Genomic DNA, 18,884 nt, shown 5'->3' on the forward strand with positions numbered 1-18,884 from the left:
AAAAGAACAAGATGCTAAACAAAACAAACAGGCACTTTTTTTTTTTTTTGTCAGAAATAAAAGCTGAGCATTTCTGTGAACTGAGAGACTACAAATACTGCAAGATTCACAACAAATTATTGAGACCTGGTAATACTGCAAGTTTTTTGAGTTAAAGGAAGACATACCTATACCATGTGAGCCCTTCCTGCAAGCTCAGTGTCTCTAACACTGTATATACTTTATTTCACCAGGGAGGAGAAAATACCTTTTTTTTTCACAAACTGTGGAACAGACACCTATTCTGTAGTTCAGTAATGATGATTCACAATGTGTTATCAAACATTAATGTTCTTTATAACATCTGGAAAATACTGACTAAAAAATTAAGATGAGATTAATGTTCCTTCTGATATTTTTATCTTCTTCACGCCTCATCATCATACCCACTGTACCATGAGATCAACAAGATTAGATGTCTTTGAAATATGCTCACCAACAGAATGTGATATTCAGGCTGAGGCAAGAAGATAAGAGCAAGTGACCTGCAAGATTAAGGTGACAAATTAGACCTCCAACAGGACATCTTTGTTCTAAATAAGTGAGGTATGAATCCATGATGCATAGATGTGTTGACTTCTCCTCAGCAGAACCATAACTCATAAAAGCTAGACACATTTTGTTTCAGATTGTTCATGGTTCAAGTGGCAGTGAATAACAATGGTCAACACAGAAGGTGGGGGGAAAGAAACAAAGAACTTTGAATAAATAAAATGAAAATAATTAATAAATAATGTATATGTAAATTGCATAACATATAATAATATAGTGTATATACAAATTATATAAATGTAATATATAAGTAATGTAATATGTTTGGTAGATGTGATTTAAATAAATTCAATATGTTTATGTATGTAAGATATATGTATATCATATATATTTAAAATGGAGTATTTCTAGATTGCAGATATATATATGCATATGTATAATATATGTAAAAATCAAAATAACTCATTGTCCATGTTCCCGGAGAAGTAGTTCAAGAAAAAATGATGGGTTAAACATTAGGAGAAATCCTAACAATTACGCTCACTGATCATATGGAGCAAAAGAGTTTATATTGCCAAAAATGACTATGAACATCTGCAGGTCATGATATAGCTATATTTTATCCTTAAAATTACCTTTCAGCATGCTGCCAGCCTTATGATACTATATCCTTCTAAACTTTTAAACTCTGAACATCAGTAATGTGTTTAACAAAACTGCTGCAGCACTGAAAGGACAAATTGCTTCTTTGGATTTATGTGCTATATATATATATATATGAAAGAGGCTATGTAATGAAGAACATGCTCTTCTGTCCAGCAGAGAGTGAGTCATTGTAGGATTTATCCATATAATATAGAAAACCACATAAGCTTAAGAGACGGTTCATTATGAATAAAAGTTGAAAATGGTCACCACTTCTGCAACGAGGGGATGGAAGACCCCAGGATCTTCTTACAAGCTCATGAAAGGGGTTTTATGTCAAGAAGATACAAGGCCCCAAAACCCACCCAATAGCTGTATTAAAAGGGCCTTTGGTTCTTTTATACCTTGATGCTGCTCATAGGAAAGATGCTATGACATTTTCTGGGGGTCAAAATAATGCACTTTTACTGGCAAACTTTGTAAAAAAAAAAAAGAACTTGTCAAAAGTTTATAAAAACTTTCAATCGACATAAAGCATTTCAAAAAGCATTGACTCAGCAAATTCCAACCCATCCAGGTTTAAATTACAGAAATAACAAGCAAGGGAAGTTAGGAGAAGAGGTGAGTGAGACAGAGAGGGAGAGGGAGAGAGTTTTATTTGCTCTGAATTCCTGTTGTCACAATCCCCTCTAATCTGATTTGCCCCTTCTCCCCACCCAGAGTGATTTTGAGCCAGTATTAACTTTTTTTGCAGACTCTCACAGCAGGGCAGGAAGAGCCAAATAACCAGGTGCATTTGTGCAAGTAAATGTTCCACACAACATAAGTTTTAATATGACAATGGGAAACAATTATGAAATTTTCTTCTTCTTGAGAATTATTGGTTGTTTATTGCTCGGAATTATTGTTATGCATGCACGTAAAAGGTAACTAATGTATCTTTTTCATGGCAGTCTCCAAGATTTGTGCAGGAATATTGCAGGACTTTCAGGATCAGAAAAAAAGAAAGTAGTTTTGAAAGGGCACCACTAAATAAATGCATTCTAGAATAAATGTTGAGTAATTCAATCATCAGAATGTATGAACAGAGTGAGCTCTGAAGTGAAACACAGTGACCAAAGAAATTAGTGGAGGCAAGTTGCTAAGCAGAGATAAATAGGGGTCTAATTGGTTTTATACATCTCAATTGAGGTACTTATTCATGTGCAAAAAACTCACAACATTAAAAATAATTTGATTTAGAAATTGTTTTCATGGAAAGCATTTGGTATGAAGTTCCTCTATCAATGTAATATAATGACAGCAGAAGAGAAGATATTTCCAATTAAACACTTGAAAGCTTCACATCCATAAATTAGTTGGTAGGCAATAGAGTTTGCATGAACTGTGACTCTGAATGGGGAAATATGTTCTGCTCAGAAAAAATCATGCAATTGAATGACATAAACATGATCTGCAAATTCTGATAGGTCAATAGTTACTTTTGCAGTTAAATGAAAATTATGCTTTCTAATATGTTTGGCTGCTGTTTTCTACTGATGGATATCAAAGTAGGTTCAAATATTTGGGTGCCTGAATGACTCAGGGAAGCAACAGAAGTATGTCCATCCCTCATTAACTACCTCTTTAGTACTAGACTATCAGTCTAAATTAGTTTGGATCGCCATTAGCCAGAACTTTCCAAGCTCACGTAGATAAAATAAATTGGCTAGTAGCTAGATTATCCAGTATCATGCCCTAGTTTTTTTCCCCTATTTCCTTCTTACCTCATTCTTGCTTCTCAGTATGACAAGACTGGTGAAAACAACATATTTAGTAACTGACATATCCAGTAACTGACATAATCCAGCTGGTGAAGGATGGTAGCTTCAAACCTGTTTAACTCAAGAAGGAATAAAACCTGGATGTCATGCTGGGTGGGGCCTTTAGTTGATAAAGTTTTCAAGGTGACCTCAGTGCTCTTATATGAGGAATCTCAGCTGATCAACCTGACCTTCAATTTGGTCAATTTGCAAGGACCAGGAGCACTGATTCCCCACTATTTTGACCTCATCCCCTTCTTCTTGCCTTTGTGTTATGTGTCTTGTGTTGCACTGCTGTCACCTTGCCTGCTGGGACTTCATTTTGCAAGTACTCTGTCTGCTATCACTTTTCTCTTTGATACTTACTGGTTTTGGCATCACCAGCATGGAAGCCACTGTACGCTGTCCAAAAACACTTACCAGCTGAGGTGGTACTTTCACAGCAGAAGAAAACACAGGGTTTGACTTCATCAGTGTGGAACCTGTCATCTGACTCCAGCTGCTGACTGGGTCTACAAGAGCCACATCTTTCTGCTGAAGAGACGTGCCCAAATGAAGAACTTCAGGCACTTGGAGTTCAGGGCAGGTTCTCCAATGAATTCAAACACCAGCTTTGGGCTATATGCTTCCAACCTGGCTGCTTTTATTCCACGTAAAGAATGCTGTGGGCACAAGAGCCCTGTATTTGGTGTGGCTTTGTGAAGCGAGACACTTCAAAAATATGTAAAAGTTTAGCTAGAATATGGACAAAATGGCCAAACTTCAAGCAGTAGCTCAATAATGCATTCTCTAAATCAGTTTAAGATAATGTCAAACACCAACTTTCTACATCATTTCTTAGAAGGAAACAAAAAACTTATGGGCACTGTTTGTTGTTACAATTTAATGAAACATGCATAATTCAAAGAAAATAAAAGAAAATAATCTTCTTGTTGAAAAGCATGCTTTCAAGACAAAAAGATATGTCATATAAATACTGACACAACCAAATGAATTTTGAGTTTTGAAATACTATGGTTTAATTAAAACTGTATTTCAGTAAATTGAAGATTATAATAGTTTGGTAAAAAAAATGTAGATACTTTTTTCTAAATGGAAATTAGGGGTTTGCATAGCCTTCTCAACAAAGTTTTGAAATATGTTATTTTGTTTCTCAGAATAAAGCTTTATGTTTTAACTGACATAATGGCCATTGAGTGTTCTGAACATGTAATAATTCTTATCTCCTACATGATTCTCATCAAATGTAATGCCCTAAAGTCCATTAATACGGAAAAGGAGTGGAGAAATATTTCTGGTAGACCTATATAATGAATGCTGAATGACAACCACTCTGGATAACAAGAGATTTCTTGTCTTTTAATGAAAGTCAAAATCATCAGATTGCTAGCTTTGCTAAAGAGGGTTGTCATGTAGTACTCATCCCAGACAAAAAGGATATCACTGTGAAAGTTTTGCAGCTGAGGTGAAGACATGGACTGATTCATTACACCTCACTTCAGAGCTTTGAGTTCTGAATAGCAGAGACTTTTCACTGAATTAAGAGAATGAGGATTTCCATGAAATGAAAAGCCCCTTACCCTCCTCTTCCCCTACTACTTAGGTGTTAGCCAGCTGGAGGTGGCATTTATGCACAGTTTCTTTCTGCATACTGTACCATGACTTCAGTCATTTGATGGGTTGCAGACTGATTGTGTGATGCCATGGCTCTGTGATCTGCTGTTGGACAGAATCCAAAGGTTGCTGAACTGGAGAGCACCATAGATAGGAAAAGTCTTTTAAGATCATCCTGTTCAACCCTAAACCTAACACCTCCAAGTCATCACCAAACCATGCCCTGAAACAGTATGTCTATGCATCTTTTAAATACCTCCAGGGTTGATGACTCAACTACTTCCCTAGGCAGCCTATTCCAATGCATGACAACCCTTTCAGGTAAGAATCTTTTCCCAATATTCAATCTAAATATCTCCTGGTGCAACTTGAGGCTGTTTCCTCTTGTCCTGTCAGTTGTTACTGGGGAGGAGAGACCAACATCCACGTGGCTACAACCTCCTGTCAAGCAGTTGTAGAGAGTGATCAGGTCACTCCCTGATCCTCCTTTTCTCCAGGTTAAACACCCGCAGCTCCCTCAGCTGGTCCTCACAGGACTTGTGCTCTAGACCCTTCAATGAGGTTCCTTGCTCTTCTTTGGACATCCTCAGGAATGAAGATGAAAGCAGAGATGAAAACAGAAAACCATCTTTTATGTTACAAGTATTGCAAACTTGTTCTCAGGAAACCTGAGAAAGGGATTGTGTGTCAACTGGGAAAGACAGAAGAGAACAAAATACTTGGGAAAAGTTGTCAACCTCCATGGCACAACTGGTGAATGCTCTGCTTTCTACCAGGTAGCTGTTTCTGTCTGATTGGAGTCAGTTATCAAAGATCATAAGAAGTGATTAATTTTTTTAAATTGTTTTTACTACATATTCCCTATCAAAGGAAGCAAAGGGCAAAAGCTGTCACAAAGCCTGGAAGTCAATACGGGAATTTCAACTTTCTATAGATTACCTTTGATTCTTCTATTCTGTCTGACTTCTGATCTTCATACCAGAGAAATAATCAGCAGAAAACCTACTAATCTGACCATGGTAAGAATGAACTCAGTACCCTAAATTTTTCTAACCAATCCACTTTTAATTTCCAACAAAAAGAGACTGTGACTTCTGCTTTGGGAGTCTGTTCCCTTTGCTTGAATTAACACACTACAGACAATTTTTCCACTCACATTTGACAAAGAAAGCTATTTCCCAGCTGTTAGAAGTAGATACTTAGCTGCTTTTAAAACTTGAGGAGTTCTGTAATTGAAACACTAACTTATTCTGTGCACAAAAAACCTTGATAAGTTGCTGCTCACTCACAACATATGCCAAATTTTGGGGGTTGTGCTATTTTCCTTCTTTTTCTATTGAAAACTTTACAGAAAAATGAACTTTTCTTCAAGGAAATGAAAAAAGGAAAAAAACATCTTTTTTTGGTCTAATTTGGTAGTTCTAGAGGACAAATTTTTTTCTGTGGTCGTGTTGAACTGATATGTCTTAGTCTATTGCTTAAAATGAACAAGTTTAATGTTGAACATATTCAGCAAGATTGGACTTACTTGTTGTAAAGGATCTGGGATGAGAATACTAAACATATTGTTTACAAGAGGTAATGCTAACATCTGGAGAAGCGTACAGTTAAGTGTTGTAATTCTGGTGGATTGAACTGGCTACATAATTTTTAAAAATTCTCTTGAAATACAAAATAGTGTTAACACCCTGTTTACATATTTTATGTATGTATTTTTCTCTGTATGTTCTCATGACCTCTGAAGCTGGCCAAGAAATAATTAGATGTCTTTAGAAAATGTGTCTTGCCTTTAAAGTTTTCAAGATATTGAAACAAATCAGCCACTTATAAAATATAATGCATTCCAAAGCCATTGACTTTTGAATATCTCATATCAAATAATTTATAATCTTTCTTGAGGGCATATGTTAATTTTCTTACAAGAACTAGAGCCAAACTTCTTAAAGGTATTTTACTCTCTAATTCCCAGGGAAATCAGCGTGGATTAGGGACTTAAATTGGCATTAGACTTTTAAATAATTTTGAGAATCTCTATATAGACTCTTAACCACAATGGCATTTATAGCAATTAAGAAAAATAATACTTGAATTATAAGTATAAGGTACTTTTAATTATAGACTGAAACTTTTATCTGTCAATACAGCTAAGGCAATCCCCCAAATCTGGAAACATTCAGTTGTTGATTCAAACTGTTGTATGTGAGAGGCAATGGGACTAAGTCATGGCCAACACTCAGATAAAGGTTACCTGTTAAAAATAAAGAAATCTTTCAGTTGCTGTCTGATGGCTCCTGGGGGACCCAGGGAATGTCACCAAATGCTGCCTAGCCACAGATCTTAGTAGCATGTCTTGTCATACTGACAACTAGATTATGTCACTTGTCCTGATCCCATTATAGGGCACCTACTTATCCCATCTTTCCATATCTTTATTTAGATGCTGCATTCTGTTTTCTTCATTTTTATGCTGTTTCTTGACCCTTGAAATATTTATTACATGCTACTGAATGATGTTTTCTTCTGCCCTAGAGGTGTCTGCATTCATCTCTGTGTTGGTTGAAATAACTCTTGGGCAACATCTGTGTACATAAAATGCTGTGGGCACCTGGATGAAAGTGATGGATATGGTGTACAAGGAAGATAGTATTCCCCTTCTGCCCAGCTGACACAGGTGGCTGAATTATGTCAGCTGGTATAAGTATACATACATACATGCAGCTATATTTATACATCTTGTAAAAGTACTGTCTTCTCACCAGGCTACTGTAAGTTTTTCCATTTTGACTAACTTGGTACAACACAGCATTCCTATTCATTTGCTTTAACAATCACTTTCCTTTTTATCCAGCAACTGTCCTTTTAATTAGCTACTGTTAATTAAAAAAACCTAAAAAATATCCAGTCTGTTCTGAAAACTGGTGATAGTCTTTGTATTAAATGAATAAGGACAAATAGAAGTTAAGCTCATTAATGCTTACAGGGGTTAACGAGCAGGAACATTAGTTGAGCATTGCTCAGAATTGCAAAGGGGGACTTTACTGGCATGTGATCTAGTCTAACACAGAGGCCAGGTCTGACAAGGTGTATGGGGACATGAACAAAATATCACAAGTGAGGGCAATGAGTTACAGGCATAGTTGCTTTTAACGGAATGGCCAGCATGTTGTGAAAACTTGGTAGATTTTTGTGTGATAAAAGAATGGTGACCTGTGTGGTGCAATGGCTGAGAGCTGTGAAAATTCTGGAGAGAAAGCCTTGGCGTGGAGGCCAAGCACATCCCAGCCAGTAGTGCAGCTAATCATAACCATTTGGACATGTCAGAAAAGTCAGTAAACCAAGGTTTTTGGGAGAGCTGTGTTGTATGCAGATAGGACTTGCTACAGTACACTGAGCTCTGTTGCTGCATATGAGACATGGCCACAGTGCATACTCACATACATGAGACAGGGCCACACTTGGACTATCCCTGCACATGCAGCATATATATTGTATATATTATATATATGTAAGTAAAATGCATGTGGTCTCTTAGCTGACAGCCGAGCCTGTGCTCAATCCTACACTGTGGTTCACTAGACCATTCCCAAAAATCTCCTAATGTTCAAACCGCAACTGCAATAATCTGCAAGGCAGGTTATTTAAAATAAACAAACAAAAAACACCAAACCAAACTGAATGAAACAAACCTCTCTCCCTATTTTTCAAACAGACCCAACTAGATGTAACTGCACATAAGTTAATAAATGTTTCATAAATTAGGATCAGCCACACAGACACTGGGACTGAAGTATTTGTATTCTGCAGTAAGGTGGCCACTATTTTTGCGAGGCAGCAGAAGATGCTTGCATTGGCAGGCGGAAGCTAGTACATGTCATTTCAATTCTTCCACGTTTGGATGGTAAGGGGTAATATGAGAGTGACTGGGAATAGTAAAAAAAATCTAGGTAGAAGTATAGGTGAAAATGGCAACTAGGTAAAGGCAAAACAGAGCCAAACAAGGCCTAACAGCAGCAAAGATAAAAATTTATTAAATAGAGGACATAATTAGAAAAGATTGTAACTCTCATATGCATACAGAGTATTCAATATTGAATTAGGTCTTTGCAAAAAGTGTTTGCTACTGGTATCCTCTCTGAGCAGAGGCTGGTGGTTTTAAGGATCTCTGTGAGAGGAAACTTGGCTGGTTTAAATAAAGGGATGGGCTTGCTTTGCATAAAAGTACTAAACTACCTGTATTAAAGACTTGAACTCTCAGATCTCAGAGGAACCAATGACATTTACCTCAGGTGTTGACCATTCTTTAAGCATATTTGACCACTCCCTGATACAAATTCTGCTAGGAGTAGAGTGTATTGATTATTCCAGAGGAAGCTTCCTCTAGTCATCAGCTGAGAAAGAAAACAAATCCCTGATGACTTGCAAAGGTCTTGGCTTGTCCCTGGTATTTTTAGGTAAGCTGAAGTATGAGGTCTCTGAGGCTCAACCGTTTCATTCCAGCTTCCCCGGGACCCAGAATCATGTATTACAAAACACTCAAATAGGACTAGATTTTTTAATCTTCTCTGACCTTTGCTGCACAGGTGTGTTTTTTCAATTCTTCATTGGTGATAATAACTTCTCTGCACTACATTTCTATGGGGGGAAAACATTAATAATAATTAAAAAGAGAAAAGTATCCACTGAGTTATCAGCAGAATGGTTGCATTTGGAATTATTCTTTCCTTTTTCTTACGTCCTGGTTTTAAGATCAACGAGTAAACAGGAGGAGTAAATTAACCTTCATCTAGCTCATTTATGTGCATCTTATTAACCTCCAGTATGAAAGGAAATGTGACTGAACAAAGATGTAGATTACAAATATTAAAAGGTCATTTTCATTATAATTAATATATGGGAACATAACTGGGCTACTGAGACACGCTGTGGCAACTAGCTTTGTTTGGGGTCTAGGGATCAGAGAGTAGCCAGTTTGAGTAGCACAAAAATATCATGGGGAGTTTCTTTGAAAGTGGTTTATTATATTGAATTGCAATATAAGATTAAGACTTCTACCAATGACACCATCTTTGCACAGTATAAAACCAATCTTCTGCCCTAAAATGCTGGACAAGATGGGACAGCCAGCAAATGCTTTACAAAGGCCAGACCAAATGCCAGAAAATCTAATCTGTCTTCAGAAAGATGACACACCTCTGATAAGCCTGGGCCATGACCCAGCCTATCTTGAATCCTAAACTGGACAGTTTTTAAGCTGCAGGCCAACCTTCCTCTGTCTACAGAGCTCATCGTATAAGGGAGGATCAGCACTAATTTCAAGAAGCAGAAGTTAAAGGCCACATCACTAGGTTATGGGTTTTTTTTTGTTTTGTCTTTACTAATAGATGGATTTCTCACAAGTCACAAAGCACATGGAAGCTTTGCTTTGGGCAGGGTACAGTAGAGGTCTGCTGCTGAACTGTTGGTTGTGTATGTTCCCTTGAAGGGGAGATTCATTCCTGAGTCTGTTATTTGAGGTACTTTTTTCTGATTTGTGATTTATTCTTTTCCTTCATGGGAAATTACATCAATTTGTTACAGATCAGGACCATTACTAGTGCAAAAATACTCTTCTGAGACTGTTTTGCAGATATTTGACTTCTTGAGTAGGGAAGGGGTTTTGCATAGAAAACTCACCAAAACTGAGGAGTTTGTAACAATGAATGTAGTGACATTCAATACCAAGGTTCATTTCAAATCCCAGTTTCTTTAACATGACTTGAAAACCACCCCATCCTTTTGGTAAGGGTGTGGTTTGTTGTGTGAGAATATACAAAGGCATGTTCAAACCACATTCTGCAGGCTGGGCAGAGGGTTATGCCTTTATATTTTAAACTAATTCCTAGTCTATTATTACTGAAGGGACATGAAAGTGGCTTATATTTTTGGTCCTCTGAAGAAACCAATCTCCTTATCAATTTGTGGAAGCTGTGGGTGTATGAAACATACAGAATGTTGCCCACCTACTAAGGACTATTATGAATTGGTAGTGGTGGTCAACATCAGTAACATGTTCTGTATGGGTCAGTAATATCATGTAAAGATTTCTGACAGGAAGCAGTTAGTCTTCAGGAATTAGGAATGCATTACCATAATGACTTCTAAGACATCTGCCACTGAAGCTTTGAATACTTTAGTAGATGCTGTGAGCTACTTCAGGGTATGAAAGCCTCCAGGTGAGAGAGCTGGGATGATATCTTCAAAGAACTTTTTCAGAACTGAAAATATTCAAAGGTACCTTGAATATATCTTTAAGTCCACACTTTTCTTAATAAGGAGTTATCCTTTGCTTAGATATCAAAAATTTCAGCAAATATGCTTGAAATTTGACAAAGTCCTGACAAAAAAAATAAAAGCTCTTTTCTAAAACTAACTATAAAAAGGGAGGGAAGATAATTAGGAAAGAAAAAATGCAAAAGAAACAGTGTTTAGCAAAACTGAATAATGTATGTTCTTTTAATTAGTGTTGCAAATGAAAATGATAGAGAGTAACAGAGACAACTAATAAAGGTATTTTGCTTCACTGTGTTCAGAGAAATGCAATGTTTAGACAGCTTTTTTAGAAAACCATCTTGAAAGCTCCGGGGATTTAGTCATATGATCATGGAGGTCTGGGTTTACTGAGTATGGTCTTTCAAGACTTCTTACATGTGTGAAGAAATCAAAGCAAGCAGTTTCACAGGGAGAAGAACAAATGAAATCCAGTGTTCTGTGGCTTTGGATGTTCTGATTGAATTATCTGCTCCTGTCTGATGAAATCCTGGCTGAAGCTTTTCCTGGAGAAGGTTCTATCAGCTGCCTTTCCCCAGACAGCAGCGAAGGAGCTCTCTTTTCCTGCTTTACACGTCTCTGTGCTTCCTTGAAACTCGTAGGAACACAAATTTGTTGAATCCACACCCTGCCAAATTCCAGCACAAAGGATACTTGCGTGCCTGGAAGCGGCTCCCAGGTGGAACACCAGTAGATGGCGCTTGGGAATGTGCAATGCTGCACACTCCGTTCGAAGGAAAGGTGATATATTTCTGTCGCCAGTGGATAAAGGATAACAGTTGAGACATGACTATCTTACAGTAAAACCATAGTAACATGATGACCTGTAATTTCTTACAACAGAGAGAAAGGCACTTTTTTTTTTTTTTTTTTTTTTTTTTTCAATACACCCAAATATTTGACTCTTTGTATTTCCCTCCCAATATAGAGATCTTCCTGTGACTCTTGAAAGTGCTTGCCTTTGGGGCTCAGAAACCTTAGAGGAAGATTCACCTGGATAATGGGTCCTCTCCTGAAAGTCCCCCTTCTCCCAGTAGTGTTTCCTCTCCTTCTGGTCAAGGCATCCCCACTGGCTTCTGCAAGAAAACCCTGCACAGGAGGGGCAGCAAGGGCAGAAAGAGTGGCAGCAGCATTAAATTAGGACTACTGGTGGTGGTGGAAAGCAATACTGAAGCAGCTGTACCTCCTCCATATGCTGTGAGCACAGCTATCCTGCAGCAGGACACATGGGGTGATGCTTTGGTGACTGCCAAGGAAGTTCCTGCCACAGGAAGAGGCAAAGTTTTTACTTCTCTGTGCCACTTGCTTTAAGGCAAAGGTAATAAAAGTATTCTGCCCTTGTTGACCTAGTCCCCACACTTTCTCCAAAGCTCTGCCACGAGTGCTGTAATGCTGAAAGACTTTTAAGTCAGCTTAGGCTTTTTTTGTGCTATTCCTGCACTACAGAAGTCTAGTAAGTTAAATGTCCCATTGCCAGTTATTCCATTATACAGCAAAGGCTAGGCAGGAGATATTTATTATGACTGAAACAAATAACAAAAAAGGAGAAAAATTTCAGGTGTGGGAGTGTGTGTGGAATTTGTGTAATTTTTCATAGATATGACTTACCGTTTTCCTAGCAACTCTACCACAAGGGACTTCAGAGCTGTAGATGGAGGCAAACAGCAGACTTTAATGTAAGAGAGAAATTCCACTAGCATTTTGCCAGAATAATAGGAAAAATTATGCATTTGGGTCCCCTGAAAAGGCTGGCATTGCAAAGGGCCTTTTCATCCCAAATGAGCAGCTGAATAATATTTTTGACAACTTATTGTGAAGAAAATGCAGTGTTTTTGAGAGAGGGTTTGTTTTTCTTTCAAATAGTTGCAAACAATTTCACCTTTACTCCATTGCTGCGTGATAAGCATCTGAGCACACCTTTCTAGCCTTATTAATATGGCATATTTCATATTCTTTAAAAGACTTTGAATAACTCATGAAAATGGTGACAAAATCTTCACATTTCTGCAAATTGTTTATATGCAAATAAATCACTGTTTTTCCATTAAAACTGCCTTCAGAATTCTTATTATTACCCAGATTTATATTTGTTTTCTATAAACCTTTCCCTTTTAGGTGGCTTCAGAAACCCTAATCCATAAAATCTTTCTGCCAATCTTGGCGACCCAATTCTGAATTTCCATTTTACAATGGCTTACAGTATTGGTTTAAACACAATTGTAATCAAGATCACACGATACACTTAGGGGTGAACAAGCTTGTTTTCTACTCCTTGAAACAGGCAATATTCCTACTTACTTCAGCTTAGTGTTGGTACTAAACATTTTGGCCAAGTTACACAGTGACTCAGTTTTCATGGTACAAATTTCAAAGGGTTTTACTACACTATCACCTCTTCCTGCATTCATATCATTTAAAGTCTGAATAGAGATCAAAACATCCATTAACCTCCCACAATTAGCCCTAAAATATTTTATGACATTTAGAGCCTTCTGCTTGCAGAGAGGTGAAAATGTAGATAGAGAGAGAGAGATGTTGGAGAGAGAGAGAGTGTAAGATCTCATTTAGGTCTATAGTTGACCCTTGAGGACAGATTTAGTTGATGAAGAAGAAAAATTAATAACTGCAAAAGTAAGCAAACAGAGAGAATTGGATATCTCTCTGGAGGATGAGGGTGAGAATACATGAGTGTTATGATGCATGACAATTCTCAGCATTCAGAGGACACCAGGCTACCATTCAGCAAAACCAGAGGACTATACAAAGCTGAAAAAGTGATAATATTTCAAAAAACAAATCTGTCGATAAAGTAAGAAATTATCTTGGGAAATTCCTGCTGAGATATTGTGGTAATGGTTTAGAAGGTAATGCAGTAAGTGTAATCCCATGGAAGTTGTGTATTAATAACAAGGGATGCTAGTTCTGGGATAAATGTCCTAGCTGGGTTAACAAACTGCGTCACTATCTATTACTTGGTGGAGAAAAATATAAGCAGCTAATTAATGCTTTAGGGACTTAGGGGAAGAAAAAACAACAATGAAAAAACCCAAACCAGTGTTCTCCCACTTCTCTAGGGATAAGGAAATGCAGGAGAGAGAAAATGATTTATTATTTTATGTTATTGTATTTCAACCAGAACTTTGTCAGAGGGCTACAAAGCGTAACTCAGCTTTAATCAGCAGAAATTTTGAGCTTGATTCATTTCTAAGTAGCATTAAGTTTCACTGAGTTTTAATGATATAAATGTAGAGCTCTCAAGGTGATCTAGTCCTTAATAGTTACTAGTGAATTTGGCCTACACATTGCATTAGTTAACTGTACTATAAAGATGCTAATGAGGTGAAGGGTAAGTCGGTAATTCTTTGGTAGCATAATTCCAATGAACTATGAAGGATTTTATTATGGTATAATTTGTTTGTTCTGAATAGCATAGTCTGTAGTGCAAACTAGTGGAAAGAACTTTTGGTTGGGTGGAGAAGGTTAAGACACCTATTTAGCAGTAGAGGTTTTTTATACATAAAAAATTAAAAAAAAACCCAAAACACACAAAAAAATCTAAACATAAGAAATATAAAGATAAAGTTTCAAATATAGTATCTCTCGAAAAGCAGTTTTTGAGTACTTTGAATGAGGATAAGCTATAACAATGTGAGGATATTGAAAGAGAGGACACGGACTGTTTGACAATTCTGGGCAATGATAGGAAAGCTGCTGGAACAATACAAGTGGGAAAAGTAAAGGTCCCTTCTGACTCACTCAGAGAATAGCTTTGACTTATTGACATAATTGGAAAAATTCCTGCTGATTTTCTAGGGAACTAGGGACCTTGTCTCAGGTACTGGTGAAGTGCTTAAAGGCTCTTGAGCAGCGATGGGGTGGAGTGGGAAGGTAGGGGACAGTTTTAAGTTGAAATGTCAGTGTGTCCCGACATCCCAGATGCAAGACTTGTGAAAAGCAGTCAACTCCACTGTTTCACCTGAATGTCAAAAACTCCAGCCTGCATATGGTGAACATTAGCTGTGGAAAACAGCTGCTCAATATTTTTTTAACTATGCTGATTATTTTTAGTTCAATGCCTCTTTAAACCCAAACTTCTCCCTTATCACTGTACCCCTGAGAAATCTTCCTTCTGGCAAATCCCCTTTGAAATTTGTTTTTTGCCTATAAGGTGCAGATGCTTAGCAGCAAGCCTGTTTTCCTTCCTCTGCAACCTTTTCTACTGAGAATACAATAGGAAACATCCAAATTTCATGCTCTTCATGAAGTCAGAGGGTTATCTTGCAGACTTGTCACTTAGCTGGATTTTGTGCCAGTGTGTGAAAAAATATAGATTTGATTAAAATGCGCACTTATACTGCAAAACTCTGCACACTGATCATGTTTTGAAACTGTACAAAGATGTGCTCTGTTTAAGTTTGCAATCTGCGTGTTCTCTGTGTGTGTGTGTGTGTGTGCATATGCACACGTGAATGCAGCTGTTGCAGCTTCACATTTTATGTGAGGGATTCAGCTTGCAAAACAGGCCTACATCTATGTATTGACAAGTGAGTTAAGGGTGAAATCTGGTTGCCTAAATACCAGCATCTGATGTTATTATAAACATTTTTGGGTACACTACTGCTTCTTTATCTCTTATTCTGGTCTTTCATATGAAGTCCTCTATCATGTCTGCCAACCATACAACTGTGTTGGATAGTGTAAATGTTGTTACAACTGTATTTTAAGGAAGTAAATTGAACCTCTAAATCATGTTAATCAACATGAAGCTGAATCCCACCCTTCTCAATCAATCAGGATAGATTTCAGACTCACACTTGCATAATTTCAAGTAGAGGACAGTGTCTCACCTCAGAAAGGCATCAATTTCCATTTAATCATTAGAAGGATCCTGTTCCTAGATTTTTTATCTATACCCAGTAAGCATCAGCATCTGTCTATTACCTTCTCAACAGACAAATTCTCTCTAGTCCTGTCCATGTTGCCCACCTTTATGGGCCTACAAATGCTGTAGGTGTGTTTGGATTCTCAGTCAGGTATTCTGTGAGGGAGAGAAAGCAACAAAGTGCATACGTATGAGAGCTAGACTCAAAACCTGCAATATGGTTTTCTAGATGTGAATGCCAATTTTTTTCAATCATGCATAATGCTAAACCTGGAAAGGAACACTGATAATGACACTACTGTTTTTGCATATTTAGGATCAGGCTGCTTTGTGGTGCTGAACATTCAAAAGCCCACGGAAGTGAATTGTATGTTTATGTGGTTCCTGCTCACTGATCCTGCCCAAATGGATCAAATTAGTGCAATACTGGAACTGTAAATTTAAACTCCTCTAAATGGAGCTGGAAGTTGCTCTGATTCAAATCCTTGTGGCTGAATAATTTTTTTAGTCCTAGTTCTGGATCTCTTTCCATGGCATATATGGTGTACTTTATGTTTGTAGGCAAGGAACAGCTTGTTGTATCTTCGTATTTTGGAGACCAAAAGTTACCTCCTCATAGTATTTCTTTAGAGACTTTTTCTTTTACTAGACTAAGAAAAGAACAAAGAGACATTCTGTAATGGAAGCTCTACTCTGAAACTAGCAGATATTGACAGGTTTTTTGCATAAGGTGGCAATTGTCAATAGATGAGAAAATATTGTGGAAATTTGGACCACAAAATCTCAAAGTCTCAAAAATATTCACAAGTCTTTCACCAAGATTTTAACATATTATGAGAGCACTGTCAAATCTAATGCAAATTTAAGTCTAATTAATTCCCTACCAGGGCAACAAACACCTCTTCTGTTTAGTTTACATGAATATGTTGCTAGACTGAGCCTGAAACATAATCCTTAGCCAGAAGGATTATTGAATACACTATACTTTGAATATGCCTCCAGATCCAAAAAGCATTTCTTTGGTACGTACATGTAGTACTGCTGTGAATGTTTTCATCCTGGGAAATAATTTCTGTAGCACTCCCCCAGACCCAAGCCTGCCATTGCTGGGGTGGAACAGCAGTGTCCACAGAGCTGGGAGGATGCATTGCCTGTCAAAAATCACAAAAATGCCTGAGCTCAGGAGCCCCCTGAGCTCCCTGAGCTATCCTATCCTCCTGTTAGGCTCCCTTTCAAACACAGTTCTCTTATCTACAAAATGCTGTCTTGCCTCTGGACCCACCAGCTCCAATGGCAACAGAAACCTGTTTTGCAGATCTTGTTATGTTTCAGAGCTGCTGCTACTCTTCTTTGAAGAGCATTTCCATAGCCTTTCTCATGGAGCTCCCACTTAAATGAAAATCTTCACAAAGCACTGAAAAATATTCTTCAGAGACAGTTTTGTAATAAAGTTGCAATTTGATTCTTCTTTGCATTGAGATGTTTGATCTTTCCCCCTAAGATGATCAGCTTGTTTGATTGTTTTAATAGCAATTTCTCATAATGGAAATATTCATTATTGTCTTCTATTATTTATTTAATGGCATGAACATGTAGCCTTACCAGTGAGCAGCAGCCATGCTAGAGTCACAACAGAAAAGATAGCAGCTGAAGCAAATATAAAGGAGCCTTTTTAGAAAACACCATGATATTTATACATTGGCTAATTCACGGCTTGTTATCTCCTGTCTCTTTTAGTGAATCACAGTACATTCACTAATTGTCCTTATTATCACCATCAAAAGAATGAGTTTCCATTTCTTCAGGCATTCACCATATTAATCCCATGTGTCACTTAGATTCAAAGCAGCCTCCAAAGTCAGTATTTCCCTTTACATGGAAGCAGCTCAGGGCTTGAACTGTGGTCCCAAATGCACGAGCCTTGTGGGTATTTTGTGCCAGTCAACAAGTGGGATTTAGGCTGTTAAATACCACATGAGATGAGAGGCAAGAAACAGTGCATAACTTCTCTTGCATCAGCAAACTCAGGTCCTCTTGCTGTGAAAGAAGGAATTTATTCCATGGAGAAAGTGATCAAGGGTTTTTTTCAATAGCTAAGAAGTGGAAATCTATACCAGAGGGGGCTTATACATATAAACATATATATACACATCCCATATAAACATACACATGTATAACATGTATATATTTAATGTGTGTATAGAAGTGTGTTTATATATTGGGTGGGTGAGTATATATATCTGTATATGCTTATATAAACCAATATTGGTCTTGAGAAGTGACTGATTGCCTTTCTTTCTCACAGTAGCTTCTTAAAGTGATATGCAGGGTTTCAGATCCCAGGACCATCTTCTGCCCTAGTAGATAGATGAAATCCCTTTGGACTCAGTCTACAGAATTGTTTTAACTTCATAATGTGGAGAAGCCTCTGGATCAGATTGTAAGGATCCTGCATAACTGGAGTTTCCCAAGTCTGCTTGGGAAAAAAAAATCCTTTCCTTCTGCAGTCACTATCTTGTTGCAATATTTATTAAACTCTTGGCAGTGTTGGTGGGGGAAACAGAGCTATAACATCATCTCCCTATCACTTTTTGAATTATCTCCTGCCAGTTGAAAACAGAAAAAAACAGAAAAAAATCTTTTTGTCACTCCATCCTCTGCAGTTGTCTCAACAGGAGAACTGTTATATTTTAGGTATCAGCTCCTAGGACCACTGCCTAGCTCTGCCATCTATATGGAAAAAGTCCATTGTACCTTTCACTTATTTTGTTAACACTTGTATTCCTACCTCACCGCCAGTTGTCTGCACAATCCTTCATTCCGGAAAAAGTGTTTCATTTTAAGCATATAAACTATCTAGCAGACTGTTACCTTAGGTTATTGACCCTGAACTCTTTCATACTGAATTCCTCATTTGTTATGTAGCAGTTTGTTGCCTTTCACATATTCAGTATCCACACATTCTCTCCTCCAAATCCTGTTCATTTCCTGCTCTGTCCTGTTTATTACAAATTATTTTACACTAAAGCCTGTAACACACAAAATATCCCTTCCACATTAAATATTTTTTTCTCTGTAGCAATATCTTAGTAATGGTAAAGATC

This window comes from Myiozetetes cayanensis, unplaced genomic scaffold (genome assembly GCF_022539395.1).
Source record: "Myiozetetes cayanensis isolate MyiCay16 unplaced genomic scaffold, myiCay2020 scf9, whole genome shotgun sequence".
In the NCBI taxonomy this organism is placed as follows: domain Eukaryota; kingdom Metazoa; phylum Chordata; class Aves; order Passeriformes; family Tyrannidae; genus Myiozetetes; species Myiozetetes cayanensis.